At 33.1% G+C, this 25760-nt stretch overlaps 1 protein-coding gene across 1 annotated transcript in view; it reads left to right on the top strand.

The window, feature by feature from the left end:
• The first annotated feature begins 19765 nt into the window (after nt 1–19765).
• The window catches only part of LOC140435262 (uncharacterized), an 84984-nt gene continuing 78989 nt past the window's right edge, over nt 19766–25760 (top strand). Inside the window, exon 1 of the mRNA XM_072524079.1 lies at nt 19766–20223. The gene's annotated coding sequence lies outside the window, so the exon portion shown is untranslated. The remainder of the gene's footprint in view (nt 20224–25760) is intronic.

The raw sequence follows: 25760 nt of genomic DNA on the forward strand, positions 1-25760 counted from the left end.
CAGAATGTAACGAGTAGATTGTAAATAAATATTTGAACAAAAAAAAACGTTTGGGGAAGCATATGGATAGGAATTTCACGTTATGTTGTTAGGAGTGGCGCATTCTTAAAACATACTTAAAACATATTTTGTAAGTATTTAAGTATGTTCTTAATGTAACTATTTTAACAAATATTATATTGTTTTATTTTATTTTAATATGACATTGACATTGACAACAATTTCTAATTACGTATTTTTTTTATTATTTTTAAATCCACATTTACAATCTACTTAATTACGTATTTAAAATAAAATTATTTTAAAACATCTAACTGCTAACGTTATTTGTCCAAATCAAAACCAGTTATAAATTTATAAATCGATAAATCACACCCATCCAAAACACCCAAAACATGCTATTAGTCAAATAAATTTGAGACAAGTTTTTTACTCGTCTTATCAGTAAAACTAGTTTTAAGATTGGTGAATCCTATTTAGGTGTGTGTTAGTAATCATACGAATAACAAGTAACTAACTGCTGAATGTAATGTTTTTTGTAGGTGTGTGAGTAAAGCCGAAATATTATTTGATAAAACGGTCAACCAATTAAAAAGGTGCATGTCTTCAAGATGTGTAACTTATTTATACTTAGAAAATTATGGTCAAAAACAATTTTAGTACTTACGATTAAACTTTGATTTGTTTTCCTATTAAACATAATATATCGTCGGGTTACAAACAAAATACATTAAGTAAAAATATGCACGTTTGAGTACTTTGCTTAAAATATTTTTATAGTATATTTCCATAGCGTTAAAAGAAATTATTAAAAAATTATTTTTTTAAATTTAAATATATTTTACATGTATATGTAATTTTTACACAAATGTACTAAGGACCACGAAGATTTTTAGTTTTACTTCTCTGCTATAATAGAAGACACAGAATGCAGTGTTGGTCTTACGGCGCGCAGCGATGCCGCTCATGTCGGCACAGTGGTAGGTGTGTGGTAGTTTGGCGATAAACTGAGAAATCAGGACCGTACGCGCTTAGTTTCAAAAATCTTTACTCATTAATTTAACTGAGTTAAATAAGAGAGTAAATAAAAAAAAACAAATTAATTCTATAAAAAATGCCTGTATACATAAAATATCTAATACCTCGTAAATACATATAGGTATACATATATACAAAAAAATGCAAGTAGTTTACCCTATACGACACAATAAATATATATACAGCTGGTTCCTAAAAAAACTGATACGACTCTAAGTAAGATTTGATCATTTTGAGCGGTGTATTTGATTGGTCTGACAATAATTATATTTACTATTGTCGGTAACTTATGGAACTCTCAGCTTCCTCAGGATAGAGAGAAGGCTCGTTACACGCTCTATCCATCGCTTTCTGGGACCTAAGAGGGTAGGGTTCTCGGTCAGTGGCCATAGACACGGGCTATGGACACTTAGCTAGGATTAAATACCTTTTTAATAAGATAACACAATAAATAATGTTTATTGAGACAATAATAATAGTAATTAAATTGTTAGAAAACAGATATGTTACAACTTATGCTAAGAATCTGAAAGAAATTAATAATTATCTCCTGATCCGGGAATCGGGAAGATAATTATGTTAATTATTCTTAAGTTAAGAATCTGAAAGGGAAAATATATTATTTATTACTAATAATCAAAATATAAGCAAATACAAATTAGTAAATAGGGAAAATGTCACTTGTCAAAAATTCCTGAAGTGTGAAGGAATTGAGCTAGGGACTTGGGATAAAGACAGGGATGTTTGTTATAATGCCATTCGGGCGAATCAACAATAAAAAGTAAAAGAAGTACACAATTTAAATAGTTATAGACAAAATTCGAAATAATTTTATAGAAAATTTTTCGCTGAGACCTGTGGGAGAAATTACAAGTTATTTTATATATTGTAAAATAGGCATAAATATTGCAAGTTTATTTTAATACCTGTAAATGAATAAAATGGCAAATGTCAAAGTCAAAATAAATGTCAAGTTTTAACAGTGTACCTGGAAAATAATGTAAATATCAAAGATGGAAATAATTTACAAGTTTTTACAGTGTACCTGAAGGAGAGAGAAATAAAACACAATTTATAAGTTTTATTAAAAATGTCAAAGTTAAAGTTTGAAATATACGTTTTAACAGTGTACCTGGAAAATAATGTAAATACCAAAAATCAAAGGTGAATCAACTTACAAGTTATTTTGCAGTGTACCTGGAAGAGAAAATAAAACGCAATATAGGAGTCTTTATTAAATCTCAATTCTTTAAGGATATAAGCACCGTCCGGTGGCTAAGTCCCGTGAAGTAGAGACTTAGCAGAATCCTGAAAGAGAAATTTTCTTACATGACTTGTAAGACTACCGAGATAATCAGATTTTGGACTAAGTCCAAAAGCACAGATTAAATCGATGACACTTTGCGACGCTTTTGAGGAAAATATTAGCAAATTCGACTTAGTCGAAAAGCAGAGATAAATCCCTCAAAAATGGCCGCTGTTTGGTTTGAAAACAAACCGACGTTAGAGATGAGAACGTTAAGTTCTGGGTTTAAAGGTGAAAGCTGTGGAAATAAAACAGAAGCTCTGAGAACTGAATCAATCAGAGGATCTAACTTGCCAAGAAGGCTGGACCAGCGGACATATCCTGACCCGGTCTGATGTCCTGGCCGTCGTGCATCTTTTTTATGCTAAAAGAAGTAGGTCAATCTGTAACGGTCGTTTTGGCCTTTTTACAATTGGACCTGCACGACGACCAATGCCCAATTTTCAGTATTATCATTGGCTGCAGCTCAGATGCCGTTCGACCAACGATAATACAGAAAATGAGCAACAGACTCCTGAATTATGATTGGCTGCAATTACTGTTGCCATTTGACCAATCACAATTCAGCAGGCTGGGCGACACTATGACAGACAAATAATAAAGTAAACAAACAACAAACAATTGATTTCATATGTTAATGTTCATATATATATATATATATATATATATATATATATATATATATATATATATATATATATATATATATACCCGGTATTTAGGCGGCACACGCCCTTCCGGTAGGGATCTATGGAGGAGTATCACCGAGCCGCAAGCCCTTATCTCTTGCCGTACTGCTCCACCATAGTCCGATAAGATACCAGCATATTCTAGACTAAGCCGCAGATTCATTTAGAATTTTAAACTGCTGCGTTAGCCTTTTTGTTTTCTGTACACCGAGCTGGGGATTGAACTGACATCTCTCGCATTGAAGCGAAGGAGAAGCCAGCCGCCCAGCCCGCTTGGCTATCCATCTTTAATGTTCATATAAATTGTAATAATACGGTCTAAATTTTGATATTATTTTGAATTCCTGCATTTTATAAAGAGTATATAAATGATCGTTTTTACATGATTTTTCTTCTTCTTGGTGTGCCTATCCGTTACGAATGTTGGCGATCATCATGGCAATCTCTATCTTATCTGCAGCAGCGTGGAAAAGCTGTACATATGTTGTATTGAACCAGCTTCCAAGGTTCTTTAACTAAGATGTTCTTCTTCTTCCTGGACCTCGTTTTCCAAATATTTTTCCTTGCAGGATGGCTTGAAGAAGAGGATGCCATATCTGAATTCATTTCGCATAATATGTCCGAAGAACTGTAACTTTCGAGATTTGATGGTGGTCAGTACCTCTCGGTTCTTATTCATTCTTCTAAGGACCTCCTCATTTGTGACTCGGTCAGTCCACGGGATCTTAAGCATTCTCCGATATAGTTACATCTCAAATGCTTTCAGTTTTCTGCACATATCTTCGTTCAAGGTCCACGATTCAACACCATAAAAAAGAACAGAGAAGACGTAGCATCTTTCTGAGATTTTACTGCGTGAATTACTTCTTCTTTGGTTATTTCTGGGACTTTTTCATTTATTCGATTATCTGTGGATGGTGGAGAACAAGGTCTATCGTCGTCAAAAAGAGTTTGTATGTATTCTTTCCATCTCCCTAGTTTGTCTTCTGTTCCCATAATTAGTTCGTTATTATCATTTTTTAATATTGTTGCTTGTCTCTTTTTGTGTCTACCTGTCATTTCTTTTACTTTTTATGAATATTAAAGGTGTCGTATTTTTCCTGAAGTTGTTCGATTTCTAGGCATTTTGTTGACATCCAGTTTTCTTTCGCCTCTTTTTTCTAATGATTTTGTTGATTCGCTTGTATTCTATTGGGCTTGTTTTATGTTTTCCTCTTACGTCCATGAGGTCCATGATCTCTTGCGTTATCCATTCTTGTTTTTTTGTTGTGTTTTATGAACCCGATGTCTTCTTCTTGTATCTGTGTTATTTTTGTCTTTAGAGCAGTCCATGTTCTTCAATGTCTGTCTCTACCAAGTTTTCGTTACCTGCATAGGGTACCCTAACGTTAAGGCAATCAAACCAATCATTTACCTAAAAAACAACAAAATGTATGAATTGAAGCGTAATCAACTTTTAGATTTAGCTTACCAATTTAAAAAACTGAGCAGTTTCTATCCAACGAGTAACCTAGTGTTCCACACCTATTAACAGCTTGAGCTGTGTTATTTTAAAATAACTTTGTTGCTAACTTTACTTTTTGCCTTTGTTCTTTACGTACATTTAGCATTTCTTCACTTACATTAAATGAGATTTTTGATCAAATAAAAGGCAGATATCGAGCACAGTTTTATTAATTTAATCTTGCCCAACTACTTTCGCTCCCTAGAGCATCTTCAGAATGCATTCCTGGTCTCCCATGCATGACCTGATCCTCCCATCTCTCTCTGGGTCTTCCCCTTGGTCTTTCAGTTACTGGTTTCCATCTGGTGATCTTCTTAATCAGTAGATCGATTTTCCTTCTCTCTATGTGTCCCAGCCATCTCAGCCTCTGTGCTTTAATAAATCTAACTATATCTTCTCCCTTCATTACGTCTCTTAATTCATGGTCCATTCTTATCGAGCCCATAATCCGTGTAAGGATTTTTCTTTCGAAAATTCTCAATTTTTCTTCATCTTTTTCCGTGAGGCACATTGTCTCAGCTGCGTACGTAACTACTGGTCTGATTGCAACTCTGTATATTTTCAGTTTTGTATTTCTGGATAATTTCTTGTCCTTCATGAGCCTATAATATCTCCAGTATGTTTCGTTACCTGCTTGTATTCGTTCCGTTACTTCTTCACTTCTCTTGTTTTGGGGATTAGTTTTTTTTTAGCAATGTATATTTATGACTAATTCTATACAAATTATGTTTGTCAGAAAGAAAATAAAGAATTTAATTCACTATTACTCCCAAATATTTAAGTTATTGGACTCTTTCAAAAGCGTAGTTTTCTATTTTGATTTCTCTCGTCCGGTTATCTTCTCTTCTAGAGCAGAGTAGATATTTTGTTTTTCCTTCGTTAATTTCTAGACCTCTTTTCCGTGCTTCTTTTGCCAGGATTGTTACTGCTTCTTTTAATCTTTCCTTGTCTCTTCCCATCAGAACTAAATTATCTGCATATGCAGCTATTTGTGTTGAGGAGTGGGCTATAGTTACTTTAATTTTGCTGGCCTTGACTGTTCCTTCTACTGCTATGTTGAATAATGTGGTTGACAGGGAATCGCCTTGCAGCACTCCTGTTTCTATTGCAATTGATTTTGTGCTACCTTCTTCTGTTGTTACTTTAGCTCGAGCTCCGTCCATGGTCATTTTTGTTAATCTGATTAATTTTGCTGGTATATCTTAATTTTTTATTTCAATAAATAATTTATTTCTTTCAATACAGTCAAAGGCTTGTCTGAAGTCTTTGAAGAGGATGTGGAGTTCTATGTTGTATTCGTGACATTTTTCGATTGTTTGTGTAACTATATGGATTGCATCTGTAGTGGATCTGCCCTCTCTGAATCCTTAATGGTAGTCCCCAATTTTTTTCTCTGTGAATTGAGTGAGTTTTTGCTGGATGAGGGCTGTTAGAATTTTATATGTTGTGCTCAGTAGAGATATTGCTTTATAGCTGTTACAGTTTGTTACTTCTCCTTTCTTAAATATTGGTATAATTCTGCCTTCTTTCCAATCCTCGGGCATTTTTTCTGTTTCCCATATTCTAACTATTAGGTTAAAGGTGCTTGTTAATAACTTTTCCCCTACGTTTTTAATCAGCTCATTGGGAATTTCATCTGGGCCGGGTGTTCTTTTCTGTTTCATTTCATCTGGTATCCCTATTACATTATCTCTAATGTCTTCCATTGCGCCTAGTTCTTTTTCCGGGCTTTCTTTACATCTATATAATTCTATGAAGTGTGTTTACCATGATCTATTGTCAATTTTAACTACTGGTCTGCCTTTTATTTGTTGAGCTTTTATGTATCCAAATAGTTTGTCGCTGTCTTTATTATTCTTTTCTAGGTCCTTTAACAGCTCTTCCATCCACAGTTTTTTTTTGTTCTTGCAACAATTATTCGCTGCTTTCTTTTTTTCTTTATATTCGTTTCGATGATGTTCTTCTTTAGTTGATATCCATTTATCTCTTGCTTGGTTTTTTTGTTTGATTTTGATTTCGCATTCTGTATCAAACCACTCTTTCCTTCTTTTTATTTCCCTCTGTCCTAGCACCTCTTCAGCTGAATTCAAAATGGATTCTTTTATATTTTTCCATATGTTCTCTGTGTTATTTGCTCCTGTTAGATTTTCCTTTAGGATTGTCTCATTTTGTTCTCTTATTTAATGTACTTTTAACTTCTCCAGATTCCATCTTCTTTTGTTTTGTATTGTTCTCTCTGTTTTAATTATCTTCATTTTAATTTCTTCTACTACTAGAAAATGGTCCGCGTTTGCTCCTCTATATGATCTAATCCGGATACATTAGTACCCTATAAATACATTACCCTAACCAAGTCCAATATGAATAAACTAGCTGCAACAGAAAGGGTAATGGAAAGAGCAATGTTAGGTATATGAATGTCAGATAAAAAGAGAAATGACTGGGTAAGATCAAAAACAAAAGTAGGGGATATTAACGGAGCTTCGCAGGCCATACTGCTACATAAAAAGATCAACGTTGAAACGCCAGAATACAAAATTGGAGACCTTACAAAGGTAGACTACCAAGAAGAAGACCACAGATGAGATGGGTAGATGACATCAAAAGAATAGCCGGAACAAATTGGAAGTATGTTGCTCAGGATAGAGATCGATGAAAGGAGTTGGAAGAGGGCTATGTCCAAATATGGACCATATGAGACTAAGTAGAAGAAGAATTATGTTTCCCAGTATCAAGCAGACTTTGAAAATTATCTTGCCATAATTTTTAAGTCGTCAGTGAGAATCTCTCTACTTTTAGCTGTAATTAAATCTGTTTTTAGTTGTATTTGATTTGAGATTTAAAAAAAATGTCCAAATTGTGATACGAAATTTACCTTAAAGATTTACTTGTATTTTTCATTACACTATATTTTTTGTGTAATTGCTGTTCTTAGATACTTGTAGAGTAGGTACATATTTTAAATATTTAAATATTGTAGTTTGCTATCTGTATTACCTCAATCATGTTGTACAATGTTAGTTATTGGTTATTGTTAATCATACCGCAAGAATTAGAGCATCTTGTGTTCGTTCCGTTCGTAAATTTCTCTTTCTAACAACTAATAATTTTTTCATTGACAATAACATATCATTATCGTAATTGTACGTGCAATAAGATTAATAGAACATAAATGTGTGTTTTTTGAGTTATTATTGTTTGTCGGTTATTTCAGCACTAGAATTGGATAAAAGAAACCAATTTAAAATTCGTTTTATATAATTTTTAAGAAAGTAAGTAGAAATAAGAAAAAAACATAATCGTTATAGTAGGGGAATAATATTTTAAAAATGGGAAGTATAAACATTTTTATCAAGATATCATTTACTATTACAGCCCTTGTAGGCCCTAATCTAAATGATATTTATTTATTTATTTATTTCAAGGGTAGAACCATTTACAATAAAATACAAAAAGTAGTAAAATGTAAAGATCAGGTACAATAATCATCAAAACAACAATAAAGAAACAATTAGGCAGTAAAAATTTGTACAATAAAATAGTATATCAAATTACAAAAGGTAAAAAATGTCACATCTTAGATTAATTAGACTCTTAAGTTGCCTTTTAAAAATATTAATGTTTGGACAGAATGGATCTAATAGGAGGTCATTCCAAGAGCTGAGCATTCTCGACAAGGGAAAATTACGAGCATAATCAGTCCTATGAAAAGGAATATAAAAGAGTACATGGGTCGAGTTCTATGTGTTGTGTTTAAGTACACATTGGGTAATAACGGGGAACGTTGTTATTAATTGTAGAATTTTAAACAAAAATAACACATCAGCTCTCAACCTGCGGTTCTTCAGTGTAGTAATGTTAAATTAAAATTATTACAATATAATCTATGAAATAATTTTCAGTATTTCTTATATTAATGTTCTTTATAAGCTAAAGATCTTAGAAACTTCCGCTGATCGGTCTCCAATATATCAATGTAGACTTCATGAAATGGGGATCAAACAACAGAGCAGAGTTCAAGATCTGAGCGTACCATAAAGCAATACAATAATTTGAATACACTACGAATACGATAAACAAAACCAAGATTACGAAATCCTGTTTCCTTAATTTTTAGCAAATGGCTTCTAAATGTCAATGCCCAATCCAATAATATACCCAAATATCTAATCTCAGTAACCAAGAGTACAGCATTAAGCTATTAGATTATACATATATATTAGCTATTAGATTATTTGTACGGCCAAATAAAATGCAAGAACATTTAGTTGGATTTAAGCTTAAACTATTTTGTTTTTGACCATAAACATATAGAATAGAATAGAATAGAATATTCTTTATTAATCCCATCAGATCACATTGTGATATAGGACAAGTCATATAGTACATAAAGCATGATCAACAAGTTATATAGGACAATTACATAAAACAAAATCAATAAAACAGATTAATATAAAAAAAGCGATATAGAGCTTCTCTGAACCCGTCGGTCCTCATTCCCTGTAGTCTTTTATTAAGTCAAAATAATCATTTAGATTGTAAACGCATAATTGGATCAAGCATGCTTTTAATTTATTTTTGAATTTTTGAATATTATTTTCATTTCTTATATTATGTGGCAAACAATTGTAAAATTTAGATCCTGCAAAATCAGGGCTAGTTTCAAAGAGAGTTGTGGAGTGTTTACACACGCTTATCAACCTCCCGTGTCTTGTCGGGTAATTATGAAAGTCAGAGTTGAGGGTAAAATTTTGATATTTAGTTTTGACGTGAATAATACACTTATAAATATATAAAGCATGAAAAGTCATTAGTCTGTGTTCAATAAAATATTTACGACATGATTGTCTATTATCAATATTGAATATCAATCTAAGAATTCTCTTTTGAGTTATAAAAACTCTAGAAGAGTTTCCAGAGTTTCCCCACAAGACAACATTATAGGCCATATGAATAAACCAATGCATAATACACACTTATCAATTGATTTGTGTTAAATAGAGTTTTCAACTGAAGGATCGCATAGTCACCCTTATTCATTGTTTTGCAGACTTTAGTGACATTTTCATCCCATGTCATATTACTTTCTAGAATGCTACCAAGAAATAGTGTTCTATCACTAAAGGGTATTTCCTCAGAACTAACTGTGATTTTATAACCATGGGATGGTTTACAGCGTGAGTAGAACTGCATACAAATAGTTTTCTTTGCATTTACCATTAAAGAGCTCCTTTTACACCAGGTTGTAAATTCCTGTGCTACTAACTTCTTTTTTGAAATGAGTTCGACTTCAGTTGACTCGTCAACTACAATTGTTGAATCATCTGCATAAAGAACTGTATGCTCTGCAGTTAAAAAATTTATCAAATCATTGACATATAAAAGAAATATTAAGGGTCCCAATACGGAGCCTTGCGGTACACCTTGATCAAGATTAAAAACAGATGACTTCTTATTATCGACTTTAACTAGGAATTTACGATGTTGTAAGTATGACCTTAACCAGTTCAAGAAATGACCCCGAAAACCAAGGGCTTCTAATTTATGCAGTATAATTTCAATGTCAATAGAGTCAAAAGCCTTAGTTAAGTCAAAAAAGAGTGCACCCACATACCTTTTTCGATCCAAAGCAGCGTGGATATAATTAAATAATGAAATAGAAGCACTCTCTGTAGATTTATTAGGAAGAAACCCATGCTGGCATTTATTTAAGATATCATATTTATTCAGAAAATTTAACATTTTACTGTAAATACACTTTTTGATAATCTTAGAGAGTACACTTGTTACGGTGATTGGCCTGTAATTATCAACCAAACATGGATCACCCTTTTTGAAAATTGGACTAACTACTCCCGTTTTAAGGTCACTTGGAAACTTGCCATCCTTGACAGATAGGTTAATGATGTAAGACAGAACAGGAGAGATATATGAAGAAATGTATTTAATTATTTTAGTGAGGATTTGATCAATACCTACTGAGCTGGTATAGTTTATTATTTACATCATATTGCAATAGATCTGTATCCAATTTATTATGTAAGTATGTAGCGAAATAACTAAGATCATCAGCAAATAGCAGAAAGTGTGAGTTTTTGATAACCCTACCAATATCGTTAATGAACAAGTTAAAAAACATGGGACCACACTGAGACACTTGTGGGACACTAGAACAACAATGGAATTCTTTTGAAATATAATTGTTAATACGAACTTGCTGTGTACGTCCCATCAGAAAACTTTGAAACCAATTAACAATAGGGTCACCAAAGCCAGATACATGAAGTTTGTGGACCAAAAGGTTATGATTAACCTGGTCAAAGGCCTTTGAGGAATCAGTGTAAATGCTGTCGACCTGAATTTTATTCTCAAATGCACCCAACAAATATTGCTGGTAATTGACCAGGTTTGTTACTGTTGACTTTCCATTAGAAAATCCATGTTGTTCATCAATAATTATGTTTCTGCAAGCCCAGATGATATTTATCGATACCAATTTATTAAGAAGTTTCGCGATTGCTGACTGAATAGTTATACCTCTATAATTGTTAGCACACTCACGATTGTCAGATTTATAGACAGATGTAAGAAAATTATTTTTCCAATATTGTGGAAATACAGATGATGACAATGATAAATTGAAAATTTGTTGTAAAGGTTTAAAAAAAATACAGTTCTTAATAAGTTCTGCAGGTATACTATCAGGCCCTGAAGAATATGTAGTTTTTAAACTCATAATCCCCCCAAAAACATCAGTCAGACTAAATTTCAAAATCTGGAAATCCACACTAGAGTCTAATTCAAAATTAGGTAAATTTTACTCACTATCATTATATGTACCTGAAAAATAAGTGGCAAATAGATTGACTATTTCATCACCATTCTGAGCTTTACATCCCCACCTATATGAGACATTACTTAAGGATAAGCACTAGACCCACGTGTAGCACTGACATGCCTCCAAAAAGAGCGGGAATTCATTGAAAGATTTGCTTGAATATTCTCTAAATAGGTCTTATAACATACTGCTTGTAATGATTTACATCTTTCCCTTAACATCGAAAACTCCTCATATGAGTTGCCTGATGCTTTAAAATTCCTGTGAGCTATGTTTTTTTGTATGACAAGCTCAATTAATTCTCGCGAAAACCAAATTAGAAAGTTCAATGATTTAAACCGTTTGATAGGAACAAACATATTGATGGCATCATATAAAATATGGTAAACATTTTCTATGCAGCGATTAATATCTGATTCATCTAATACCTTGATCCAAGAAATTGAGGCTAAATGTACATTTAAAACTTGATAATTACATTTTTTAAAATCATGATAGAAGACACCATATTTAAGAAACAAATTTAAATTGGCTGCATGTAACAATGTAGTATAAGCTGAATGATGTTGCGAAGTATTCAATAGAATATCAGTTAACTGCATCTCTCTGAGCACAGAAAACTAGATCTAAAAATTTATTATTAATGTTAGGCAAAGCATTTCTTCTTCTTCTTCAGGTGTCATCTCCGCTACGGAGGTTGGCAATCATCATAGCTATTTTAATTTTTGAGGCAGTAGCTCTAAAAAGTCGTTTTGAGCTGCATCCAAACCATTCTCTCAGGTTCTTCAGCCATGAAATTCGTCTTCTTCCGATGCTTCTTCTGTCATCTATCTTTCCTTGCATTATGAGTTGCAGGATGCCATACTTCTGGCCCCGCATCACATGTCCGAGATACTGTAGCTTTCTTTCTTTAATTGTAAGTTCAACTTTTTTTCTCTTTACCTATTCTTCTCAGTACTTCATTGTTCGTAACTCTATCTACCCAGGTAGCTAAAGTTACGAACCCTCATAATTCTTCTATATGTCCACATTTCAAAGGCGTTAAGTCGTCTCATTGGGTCGAGATTTAACGTCCATGATTCCACTCCATAGTATAGTACACTGTATACGTAAGTCATTATTTTCTGTTATAAGTGTTCCTAGGTAAGTGTACTTTTTTACTCTTTCGATCTGCTGGCCTTCTACTGTCAAGATTTCGTTAGTATTATGGTTGTTTTTACAAATTTTCATAAACTTCGTCTTTTTGATATTGAGCGAGAGTCCGTACTCCCTACTATACATTACTATTTTACTTATGAAGAGCATAAGCATTTACTTGTAACATATTTTGAAAATTGTAGCAAGTATCTATACCTTCTATATCTTCCTCCTCTCTCTTCTATTCGTAACATTTTTGTCGCAATTTTCATTTATTTTTTTTTAAATATTCCGCTATCGCCTCTGACTGAAGATTTTTTCCATGTCATATTTTTAACTTGTCTCTCATTTTCCCCCTCTCGCTTTAATGGCGCTAAAGCCCAAATCGAATCTTGGTCTCCAAAAAACTATGCTTTCAACTGACAGATTGCTGAAAAAAGCTTTTGATAGTAAAATGCAGGATGTAAGCCCAAATGGAAAGCTACGGAAAAGGTGGGAGGAAGAAGTGGCTATCATTTCCCATTTTGTCCAAATATCTCAACAATTGTAGTTACAATCTTACAATTTTACTTATTGCGAATTATTTGAAAATTGCGTATAGTTCGTTATTAGCCCTGCTCCACCATTCTTCCTCTGTTTGCTGTCATGTTTCAATCTTTCCAGTTAATTTTGAGACGTCTTATTCATAACCTAGGTTCAGCGCCGTATAGAATAGTTGGACTTTATAGAAGCTACATTGTGGGTGACAGCAGGAGAGAGAATGGCTTCTGGAATGTAGCTTCTTAGATTTAAAAAAAATTTAAACTATTTTTATTTTATCTAGTGTTGTATAAATGTATTATTTAATGTTTAAAACATTTATAGAAATGCTGGATAGCCTACAATTTCAACGAAATGCCCCTGAAGATGCTCTAAGAGCGAAAGTACTTGGGCAAGATTTAATAACAAAAAACTCTGCCCGATTTCTGCCTTTTATTTGATTAATAAAAGCATTCAATCATATATCACTTTGTTAATGGAACAGTTAAAAAGATAAGAATTTATATTCTTGCTGTGTTTACCGCATACATAATTCTGGCATTTTGAACAAACTATGGTTGTTTTTGCCAACTTGTTGGTCTTTTCTCTTTTAGATTTTGCTAATTTGCAACATAAATGGCATCGTCTCTTTCAATGTTGAGATGGTGTTGAAGGTATAACTGAAAAAGTTTGCACTCCAGTATATTTTCCATGGCATCCAGTACAAAATGTGGAAATCCATTTAAATTTGCAGCTACTCTTTTAATAAGAGGTAGCGATAAGGCAAGTCTCAATTCTTGCAAAAACAAACGACAACGATTGCTCTAATTTTCATGCTAATTTAGAAAATTAAGAATAAATAGAGAGTACGCATTGAGGGCTGTAATATCCAACAAAATAAAAAAAACTTAGAGTGGTCATCTTCGCGTCGATCGTTTCGACGCATATTTTCTCGCCATCTGGTCTAAAGTATCAACACCTCCTTTAGTCCCATTATAAAAAAGATTGATATCTGATTTATTTTTGTATTTGCCACTTTCAACATAATCAGAATGCTGGGTTGATAGAAAAAGAAGTATCTTTGTAGGCTTCCGACGTGTTACATAAGAAAGAAGAGTAGAGGAGAGGTTTCCACACTTTAGATCTGAAAATATAAACACATTTAAATACAATTGCCTTTTTCGGTTTCCCAAGTGCTTCCAGTATATGCCTGCGATTTGGTTGGAGAGTGCCAACTAAAGTCAGACCAAAGTGTTTATGGAGAACTTCTGCAAGCTCTACAGAAGTTTAATATCGAGTTTTGAATCGGAGATAGCAATCTTTTTACTACTCCTTGTGAACCCTAGATGCTGGTGTGCTGTCTTCATATTTTTTTGCATAAATCTCCGTACACAAAACGTGACAAGTTAAACAATCTGCAACACCATATTCACCAGGCTTTTCCTTCACGAAAACTTTAAACGGACATCTGCCTCGAAATAAAGATAACATTTCGTCTATTACGAAGTTTATACCTGGTGTAAAATATCTCAAAAATGTTATCGTTCATTCACAGGAAATCAAACATTTAACGTAAGCGTGCAAACTTGTCTGCCTGTTTCCTTCCACCTCCGGTGGTTTTATCGTCATCGGTTATTAACTTACAATATATGCAATACATTTTCTACTTTGCCTTTGTGTCGAAGCTCTGATTGCTCACGAAAAATGTTTGATATAGCTCTCCGCATAGAGCGTGGTGGGTGGGATAAGTAGATTCTTCCTGACTTAAAATCTAGAATATTTTGTCCCATATGACGAGACATATAGAGCAGTATATCCTACACCATATAATGAAGTTATTTTTAAAGAAAGAAGAGGTCCATATATTTTGGCGCTGGTACTTATGTCTGGCTACCAAAAACAAAATTATTATTGTTGATAAGATTGGCAACATTCAATACTCAGATATGATAAATAGGAAGAAGAAAAAGTAACGATGCACCCATAAAGATCCATCGTCCCAACTATATTCAAGTAGCTGCTGGTGCTTTACGTTATTACAACCGGGTCAAAGTCGACCAGATCGTGTTGATCTGATTGGTATATTACATTAGGTTGTTTTGGGTGTGTATTTACTTGTATTTGTATAATTTGTTGGTTTATGATTAATATGGAGCATTGGTTTGTATTTGTTTTTATTTTGAGTCGATCTATTCATATAAAACATATTAAAATAATATTTTTAAAGTTCAGAGTATAAAACCAAAAGTATGTAATATTTCCAATAATATATAATTTGATATAATATTTTAAACTTGACGGACAAAAAATTGTTTAACGAAGAGTGTATTTTATACTCCAGTTCCAGTTGCCAGTTTCGTCGGAGACGAAAATGCCGCAGAACTTTGCTGAACCAACTGAATTTTGCTGAGAATATCAATTTTAGGACTTAAAACAAGGTGCAAATAAGTTTGTTACTCTTGTGTTTTGTATGTCGGTTTTCCAGTTGAGAGTCCTACTAAAATGAACTCCCAAATAGGACACCGAGTTTCTAAAATTAAGGTTTTCTTCTAGGATTCATTAATTGTAGCTCTCCATCTATTACACAATAAATTTTAAAACAAAATAAACAAATATGAAAGTATAAAGAACTAGCAAAAATGTTGAAAAATGTGCAGAAGAAAAAAAGGAGGAATGTAATAAAAATAAACTAAAATTGAAAAAAATCAGATATTATAAAGAAGCAGAAAAATACAAAAGGAATATCAAGCACAAAGTGTATTTATTAAAAACGACGATAAAGGATTCGTTAATAAACTAAGAAAAATAATGAAAATATAGAAAAGAAGAGTTTTATTGAAAGATTGATAGACTGGAGATAGAAAAAGAAAGTTTAGAAGAAACATATTATAGAGTACAATCAATAGAAATAATCGAAATGGAAAAATAACAGACATATTGGAAATAAAATAATTTGAATACCAAAAAATACCCTGGTTTGGAATAACAGAGATGTAATTTTATGTTAACAGGCCTTTCAGGCACATTGCTGGATGGATAATTTTTATTACTTCCTGTTCTTAGCTATCAGCTTCCAATCTCTGATTTACATCTCTCTGTTAAAAAAAAATGTTTAATTTACTAACATCTCTCTAACATCTTCCATCACTACATCTCTCCATTTCTTTCTTGGTCTTGGTCTCTTATTTTTGCGTTCATGTACTCTCCAACCAATATTCTCTTGACCTGTCTATTACCTTGCATTCTTTCTAGATGTCCGAGCCATTCTATTCTAAGTTTTTTCACTACTTATCTTATTGTAGAGTTAGCATACCATTGGTACACTACTACATTAGTTCGTCTTCTCCATTCTCCCTCTACTACTTTTCCATCAAACATTCTGAGAAGTGTCTTTCATTCCCATGCTTCCAATCTGTTCTGTATGGTTTTGTTCATGGTACATGTCTCGGCAGCGCTTAGCATTATGCGTTTAATTATAGTTTTGTGCACTCTTATTTTTGTATTAGCTCAACACATCTGTTGCTCTTGATCAGTCTTAGGTTGATTGCAGTTTCTTTCTTACATGTCTGATCAATACGGGTACCTTCTTCTTATTCTTCGTCTTTTTATATAGACATTACTTTGTCTGTTTTCCAATGTGCCTCCAGTAAGTAGTCGTTTCATCGTTTTCGTGGTCTTCCTACTGATCGTCTTCCTATTGGGGCACCGTCTCTTGCTATTCTACTCTTCTATTGCTTACCCAGTTCTTGATGTTCTCCACCTTACAACTACGTCGTATATCTGTACTTCTAGCTCTCTTCCATAGTGTCTTACCATCAATTTTTCCAAGTGTTTTCATCTCTGCTGTTTCTAATATCCTTTTGGTCCTCTCTGTGTGAGGTCTTGTTTCTGCCGCGTGTGTCATTATTGGTCTGTTGACTGTTTTGTAAATTCTGCCTTTCGTTTCTTTCCCGATATTTTTATTTCTCCATAGTGTTTAATTCAGGCAGCCTCGGCTCTGTTTGCTCTATTAACTTGATCTTCCACTTCAGTTTCGAGCTTTCCGTAGCTACTTAACGTGATACCTAGATATTTAAACTACATCACTTGTTCTATTATCTGACCTTCCAGCTCCAATTTACATGTTAGTAAATTTGCTGTTGTAACCATGCATTTTGCCTTTTTTGGGTAAATTAACATGTTTAATTTTCGGGTGGTTATATTAAATTGGTGCAGCATACGTTGTAAATCATCTTCACTTTGAGAGAGTAGTATTGCGTCGTCTGCATAGCAGATTATTTTAAGTTGTTTTTCTCTCATTTGGTACCATTTTTTAGTTCTTACTTATTTTATTATTTCATTCATAATCAGGTTAAACAATAGAGGACTCAGGGAATCTTCCTGTCTTATCCCTTTGCCAGCCTCAATAGTGTTGATTAGAACTTCTTCTACTTTTACTTTTATTGTGTTGTTTTGGTAGATATTTTTGATCGTTCTGATTATTCCTAGATGTATCTCCCTTGCGTACAATAAGTGGATAGCCTATTTTAATTTAAACCGGTCAAATGCCTCCGGAAGGTCCACGAAACATAGATATGCCGGTTTGTTGTATTCTAATGATTTCTCTTGCACTTGCCTTATTATAAATATAGCGTCGGTGCATAATCTTCCCGACCTAAAACCTTGTTGTTCTTCTGCTAGTATTATAATTTCATTCAGTTTATTTGTCTCCATTTTTGAAGAAAGGTATTAGGATGCTTGATCTCAATTCTGGAGGAATTTTGTTTTGTTCCATTATTTTTTGGATTAGTTTAAATAGTTGTTTGATCAGATCTGGTCCTCCGTACTTTAGAAGTTCGTTTGGTATTCTGTCCTCTCCTGGTGATTTTCTATTTTTTTAATTTCCTTAATGCTTCCTTTACCTCTTTCTCCTCAATATCTATTTCTTCCTTTGTCGTTACCTCTGATGTTGGTGGTTCATTATCGTCACCTTTAGCAAATAGGGATCGAAACTAGTCTACCCATGTTTTCTTCTGAATATGTTTTGTTTTTATTAGTTCGTTCATCTCTTTTCTTTTCCCGCTGATCATTCTCCATATTTCTTTTTGTGTTGCGTAGAAGTCGTGTTCCATCTGTTTTGAGAAGCTCTGCCAATCTTCCCTTTTTATTTGTCTAACTAAAGTATTCGTTTCTTTTCTGATTCGTTTATAGTAGTTGTATGCCTGTTGTGTGTGTTGTGTTCTGTATTGTAAAAAGGCTTTCTTCTTTTCTTCACATTTTGTCTTCACTTCCTCTCTAAACCATGGTTTTTTCTTTTTTGATATGTTAGTGTTCGTTACTTTCCTCCCTCGAAGTGATTCTGTTGCTGCCTTAATTATGTTGTTTTTGAGTTTTTCCCAGCTTTCCCCGATGTTATAGTTTTCTAATATTTCATTCCCAGCGATATTTGTGTTGGTCTTTGTAGTCAAAAAATGTGTTGTTTATTCTTAGTTCGATATTCGTGCAGAAGTTTCCGTTCATCATCAGTTCTCCATTTTCATTTTTGACATCCTCGTTATGTTTTTGCTTAATTCCGGGTATTACTTGATTGCCTATTCGAGCGTTAAAATCCCCCAATATTATCATCTTCCCTCTGACTTGATCTACTACTTGTTGTAATTGATCATAAATCGCTTCCATTGTTGTTTGAGGCTTGTTATGTTCTGGGCCGTATATTCCGATGATGTTTAGGTCTTCTTTCTTCATTTTTATCTTTGCTGTTACTATTATTTCTGATATGTATTGACACTCTTTGATGTGATTTTGGTACCTTTGGTGTATTAGTAGGGCTACACCTCTTTTGGCCCTGTTTTCTTTTGCTACTCCACTGTAGATAGTGGAGTGGATATCTAAGTACATATATTCATTCACCTTCTCGAATTCTACAACTGATCCATCCAGCCCCCGGTGTTTATTTCTCTTTTTTCTTGATATTTCCATGTACTTGGATTTATTAGTATTAACTTTCAGTCCCATTTTAGAGCTTTCCTGAATCAGTCTTTTTGCTATACTTTCCAGTTCTTTTGCATTTCTTACAATGAAAACCACATCATCAGCGTACGCTAAGCATTGGTGCTCTTTGTATAAAAGAAAACCTATTTATTTCACTAACCCTTACAATTTTTCTTAGAACTATATTAAATGGACAACGGGTCTCCTTGGTTCTTCTAAGACTGTATCATTGCATTTCACAGCACAAATGGTTTTTCTAATAATATATATGTAATTAAAAATGGCAGAATGTGAAAACCGTTACCTCCCTTTCAATATGTACATCTTAACAGAGACGTAGTTCTTTCAGGGATCGTATTGCTCTTTTTACGCTCTCTCTTCATCTATCCCTATATAGGGAATACAAGGGAACTACAACAAAGAGGAAGATCCAGAAAAACAGCAGCAAGAGTGAAAAATGATGTAAGGATGAAAGAATTGACTAGCGACCGGAAGAAGGGAAAAAATAGTTGAAGAGTTGAGAAAACCCAACATCAACGTCTTCTGGGAATTGTAAAGTGTCATTTTCTAAAACAAGAAGAATAAGAACTATTTTTTTAATTTATATGAAACAATATTGATTTTCCAAGTATGTAGTTTGTATTGTATGATTTAGAATCTCAACTTTTCACCATTAGTCCTCAACAGTTGTTGAGCTAAATAAATGAATAAGTTTTATCTTGCGTCAAACAGTCTCGTTGACTTTATTTTACCTCTTTGCAGCAATTTTAAAACTATTCAGAAATTTCTCCATTCGCCCAGATTCGTCGAGTACCCCTCCCTGTATAAGCGACTTCCATTCACCTGACCAGAAAGTGTTCATGCGTTTCATTCGCTTTAGTCGTAACAGGTGTTTACCAGTGAAACGAATACCACTATATTGTACTCATCTACGGAAACCGAGTACTGCAGACTTGAGGGGAAAAACTTGTTAAAATGCATTAGAAAGTTACCGTTGAACTGACGTTTGGAATTTTTTTGGACCAGTCGATGATTTTTGAACTATTTTGTCGTTTGGTGCGGTAGACTGTTTTTTTATAGTTTGTTTAAAGTGAATTTGAAGTTTCTTTCGCTGTTCTATTTGGAACAATCAGAATATACCAAGACATTTTTTATTTATTTGACTTGTGGTTACGTTCACTAACGTTTTCATGGATTATTTTTTACATCAATAGATTTTTAGGTAAGTTCTTTCTTAAAATTATCTAATTAAGTTGAAAAAAGTTTATTAAAGTTATTAAAACATCGATGAAAAACGTTTAGTTGATAACTTCTCACTTTTATAATACTACATATTTGCGGAAAAATCAACAACTGTACGATAAACTATTTATAAGATGTCATTCTTGACATGTGAGTTAATGCAAAATCAAATATAACGGGGATAGAGTATGCATATAATCAAACAACATTTAAAATTAAAAGCTTTTCTTGTGGCATTGCATCCTTTTGGGAATAAATTATTTTTAAATATTTTTTATAGGGCATTTCGGATTACACATCGGAAGCCGTTTCCAAAATACTTATAAGTTTTAATTAAAGACCATATTTAATTAATTATAAATTAATTCCTTTAAAAGGCCTTTTACTGTTACTTAATCATCTTTCCAAAATTAGATATAGATAGTTCAATTAAAAAGTGTGTCAATGTTTAGTTTCACATGAAAAATAATATACATTTTTTTTTCTTCAATAACCATCTACATTATAATAATTATGTGTTCATAAATTATCAATAAGCGATTTGAATTTAACCTGATTTATTATTGTTTATTAAAATAAAGAGATGCTGTGGAGTCTCTTAACTTCTTCTTCTTCTTCGTCTAGCCATTCACGTCCACATCTGAACATAAGCCTCTTCAAGTCTTCCTTTCCATTGTTTTTTATTGTACACTACTTGTAGCCAATTTTTCCCGGCAGTCCTTTTCAGATCATCTGTCCATCTCATAAGAGGTCTGCCTCTGGGTCTTTTGTGTTGGTATGGTCTCCAGGTTAAAATTAATCTTCCCCACTGCTTAACTTCTGTAGTTTTATTTTCATGTCCAACAATTTCTTCATTTGCCGTTACCTCAGTGTATTTCGTCAGTTCTCAGTTTTTTTCTACTAATATCCCTAAGTCTTTATTTTTTAACTCCAACTTGTATATGCCGATCATATTTTTGCTGATCTTAACTATTCAGAAGTACTGTAATCAAGATCAGAATTGCCATGTTAATAGCCAACGTTTGCAGCAAAAAGAACACCTTAAGAAGAAGAAAAAGAAAGATCATATTTTTGTCTTATGTCTTCACCCTCCAGTTTGCTGCTTTCATATCTCTCGAGAATGTTTTTTCTTGATGGCTGAGTTCGTGGGCACAAGAGATACTTTATTCGGCTTGAATGTGCTGCCAGAAATGCATGGATACGAATTAGAACATTTACTTATGTTTTGTAGATTTTGAAAATGCATTTGATAAGGTTCGACATAAAAGCTTGTAGAAATATTAAAAAGCAAAAATATTGACAGTCGTGATATGAAAATTATATCTAATCTATATTGGAATCTGCCAAGGTAAGAGTTGACAACCAAAACATTCGAGATATCAAAATACAAAGAGGAGTCCGCCAGGGTTGCGTGTTGTCACCACTACTCTTCAATGTCTACAGTGAAGCGGTATTTAAAAGAAGCGCTCTCAGATTCAATAAAAGGTATATCTATCAATGGAGAAATTTTGAATAACTTGCGTTTTGCAGACTATAATGACGGATAACAACAATGACTTAATGAATGCTCTCATGAATACAGACTAAGGATGAATTTGAAAAAAACTTAATGCATGATCACGACTAAATCTTTACTCTATCTACTGCTGCTCTGAAGAGTTCTATAGAACTGCATTTAAAGCAGTCCCTTAAATTGTTCAACCATGATACTCTCCTTCTTCCAATACTCTTTCCTCCTCTTATCTTTCCCTGTATTATCAGCCTTAGCAGTTCATATCGCTGTCCCCTCATTACGTGTCCCAGATATTGTAACTTTCTTATTTTTATTGTGTTTATTATTTCGCATTCTTTGCCCATTTCTCGCAATATTTCCGTGTTAGTTTTCTCTGTGTCCATGCTATTCTAAGCATCCTCCTGTACCACCACATTTCAAAGGACTGTAACTTATTTATGTGTTCTTGCTTTAATGTCCAGCTTTCAAGTCCATATTGCATTATCGAAAACACGTAGCACCTCAGTGCTCGTAATCTCAGTTATAATCTAAGGTCTTTGTTGCAGAGAATTGTTTTCATTTTTACAAACGCATTTCTTGCTATTTCTATCCTGGCTCTTATTTCGGTTGTTTGATCATTATTGTCTCTATATCCAGGTTCCTAGGTATTTGTATTTATCAACCCTTTCTATCGGTACATTTCACAAATGTATGTTTGTTGGTATATTTGTTTTCTTTGTTATTATCATGTATTTGGTCTTTTTTATATTCATTTTTAGTTCATATTTTTCACAGAAACTGTTTGTTTTGTTTAGCAGTAATTGGAGTTGTTCAGCAGAGCTTGCCATAATCACGGTGTCATCTGCATATCTTATGTTGTTAATAGATCTTTCGTTAATTATTATTTCTTCACTTTGAGATAGTAATGCTTCTTCAAAAATGGCTTTACTGCCTACACATTAAATAGTAAAGGGGACATAATACATCCCTGCCTAACTCCTCTCCTGATTTCAATTTCTGGACTTTGTTCGTTATCTAATACGATTTGTGCTCTTTGATTCCAGTATAGGTTTGTTATTATTCGTAAGTCCCTATGGTCTATATTTTTTGTCCTTAGAATTTGGACTAATTTCTTATGTCTTACTTTGTCAAATGCTTTTTCAAAATCAACGTAACAAACATGCACATCAACATTCATATCCATGCATCTTTGAGCTAACACATTAAAAGCAAATAACGCTTCTCCGGTTCCTAATCTGTTTCTGAACCCAAACTGACTATCATCTATTCCTTCTTCCAGTTTTTATTTATACGACCATGTATTATTTTCAGGAATAATTTGAGAATGTGACTTATTAGTGATATTGTTCTGTATTCACTGCAATATTTAGCGTTTGTATTTTTAGGGATAGCACAAAAGGTGGAGAGTAACCATTGTTTCGGTATGTGTCTTGTTTTGTATACCGAGTTAAATAAGTCTACTACAATGTCTAAGGTTTCATCATTTATGCATTTTAAGGTTTCTATAGGGATTTGGTCTGGACCTACTGCTTTACCATTATTGCTGTTCTTTAATGCCATTTTAATTTCCGCTTTTAATATCTTTAAAACCATATCCTCTTCTACTTCTATCTCCATCTGTTCTGTTCTATTGTCTTTGAACAGTTCATTTCAGTTCATTTCATGCAAACATCCAATTAATTATTAAGGATACTGTAATTGTGAGTGTGGATACCTACAAATACTTAGGAACATTAATAACATCAAATTTAGACCAAACCAAATAAATTAAGCACGTGTATCATTCGTTAAACTTAAAAAGTTCATTTGTTGTCGGGATATAAGGTTAGGACTAAGCCTAAGAATGCTTCGGTGTTACGTATTCACTACTCTTCTTTATGGCTTGGAAGCATGGACAATAAAACAAGTGCATCTAAATAAGTTGGCCACCTTTGAATTTTGGTGTTACAGAAGAATCCTGCGGACTCAAAGAACGTCAAATGCAGAAGCTAATAGAAGAATAGGAAATGAAGCTGAAATAATTTTGACTATCAAAAGAATAAAACTTAAATACTTAGGCCATGTTATGAGAGGACAAAGATTCTCATTATTGCAGTTTATTAAGCAAGGCAAATTTCGAGAAAAGCGAAATGTGGGAAGACGAAGAATATCGTGGCTTAAAAACATGAGGGAATGGCTTGAATGCAGCAGTGCAGAACTATTTAGAGCGGCAGTCAACAGGGTCTGCATAGCCATGATGATTTCCAGCCTTCGATAGAAGATGGAACTTAAAGAAGAAAAGCGCGTTTTTCTTGTCTAGCCTCTTCTACTACAAAATTTGTTCCTGCTTAGTAGTTATCTCAGTCACAGTTCATTCTACGCATGCTTCTGAATTTTGTAATGATCTGTTAATATTTTTCTTAAATCAAGACATGGTCTATCTGGATCGATTTATAAATGACTTAAACATAGTTTCCTTTCCTATTTTCACATACAAGCCCACCAAAACTACCTTTATGTCAGGTTTTGGTATTTTACTAAACTTTTATTTTAATAATTCACATATCTTTGGTTGTTATCATTCTTCTCTTCTGTCGGATCATGTATATTTAAAATGCTTTCCTTTCCGTTTCTTGCTCTTATTCTAATTAGGTACATTCTGTCATTTATAGGCTTCACGATATAGCTTTAAATTTGAAACATTTTTCTTTAGATACTTTAGAATACTTTAGAACGAAGATTCCAGTTCCCAGTTTTATATAATTTCCTCAACTCTGAAGAAATATTACGTGGTTCATTTCATATCTCCCCGTTTGCCGCTTGTTTAGTGTCTTGCAGTTAATTAAGTATACATACTAAAACAATGTGATATTAAAAAAATAGACAGCAAGTGTTTAAGGACAAAGAAAAAAATGAAAAGTGGTAGTTTATCAAAAAAACAAACCGGGAATATTTGCTGAAAATCAACAACATATCCACTAAAGCAGGACAAATACTCTACATAGTTTTTAAATAGTCTAAATCCATCTGGTAGATATATAAAAGTAACAAGAAGTAAAGAAGTAAAGATATACCGGAGTGCTATTATTACAGAATGATAATATGAATATACCATCTAGAGGACAGGTTGAACACAAAGAGTACCAGCGTTAAGATTTTTTGATGTTTTTTTTTACGTTTTGGGATTAAAAATAAAAATTACCGCAATCTTAGCCCTCAACGCCGCGATCACCCAGAAAATGTCAATTTTTTTGTTTTTATTTTTTTTAGCTGGGATGTAATTAATTTCAAAATTTCAAAAAATTCACAGGCATAGTTGAGGCTTTTACAAAACTTGTCTATTTTTTATAGACCCATAAATTGAGTGTCCATAACCTATAAATGCGTATAACTTTTTTTTGAGGTGGCAGCAGCTACAATTTTTTTTTATTTTGTGTATTTGATCTCTGATTTTTTTCAGATTTTTCTGTATGGTGGGCTATCTTTAAAAATCCGAAAAACTGTTTTTTTTTAAGAAGGTTTGGGGGATTTTCTCCATTTTATAGAATTTTTCATATCCCTAGAGGGTTTTTTGTGATTTATATATATTCTGAATTAAATAAGGCCTTTTTGACATTTAAAAATTGAGCAAATCACCTTTAAACCCTGCAGAAAAACATTTTTTCACGGTTTTTAGGAGTTTTGGCGGGATTAAATATATTTTTTGACATCTACTTAACCTGAATCAATTTTTTCATATTTTTACTTGTCATGTGATTAAAAAAATAAGGCTCAGCCCAATTTTTCTACTTTTCTAGACCCGTAGGTTAAGTGTACATTTAAAAAAAATGAAGCCTTGACCGTCTAAAGGTCCGATGAGCTAAATTGTGTATATAAATACACCTGGAATACCATCACATTACTTCCTGCTTAGGTTATTACGATTATGATCATCATCATCTTGGTGCTATAGCCCTTAGAGGGTCTCGACCTTCTCAAACTTTCTACGCCATTCTCTTCTGTCCCTTGCTTGTTAGAATCTCTTC

Source organism: Diabrotica undecimpunctata, chromosome 2 (assembly GCF_040954645.1).
Source record: "Diabrotica undecimpunctata isolate CICGRU chromosome 2, icDiaUnde3, whole genome shotgun sequence".
NCBI classification, from domain to species: Eukaryota; Metazoa; Arthropoda; class Insecta; order Coleoptera; family Chrysomelidae; genus Diabrotica; species Diabrotica undecimpunctata.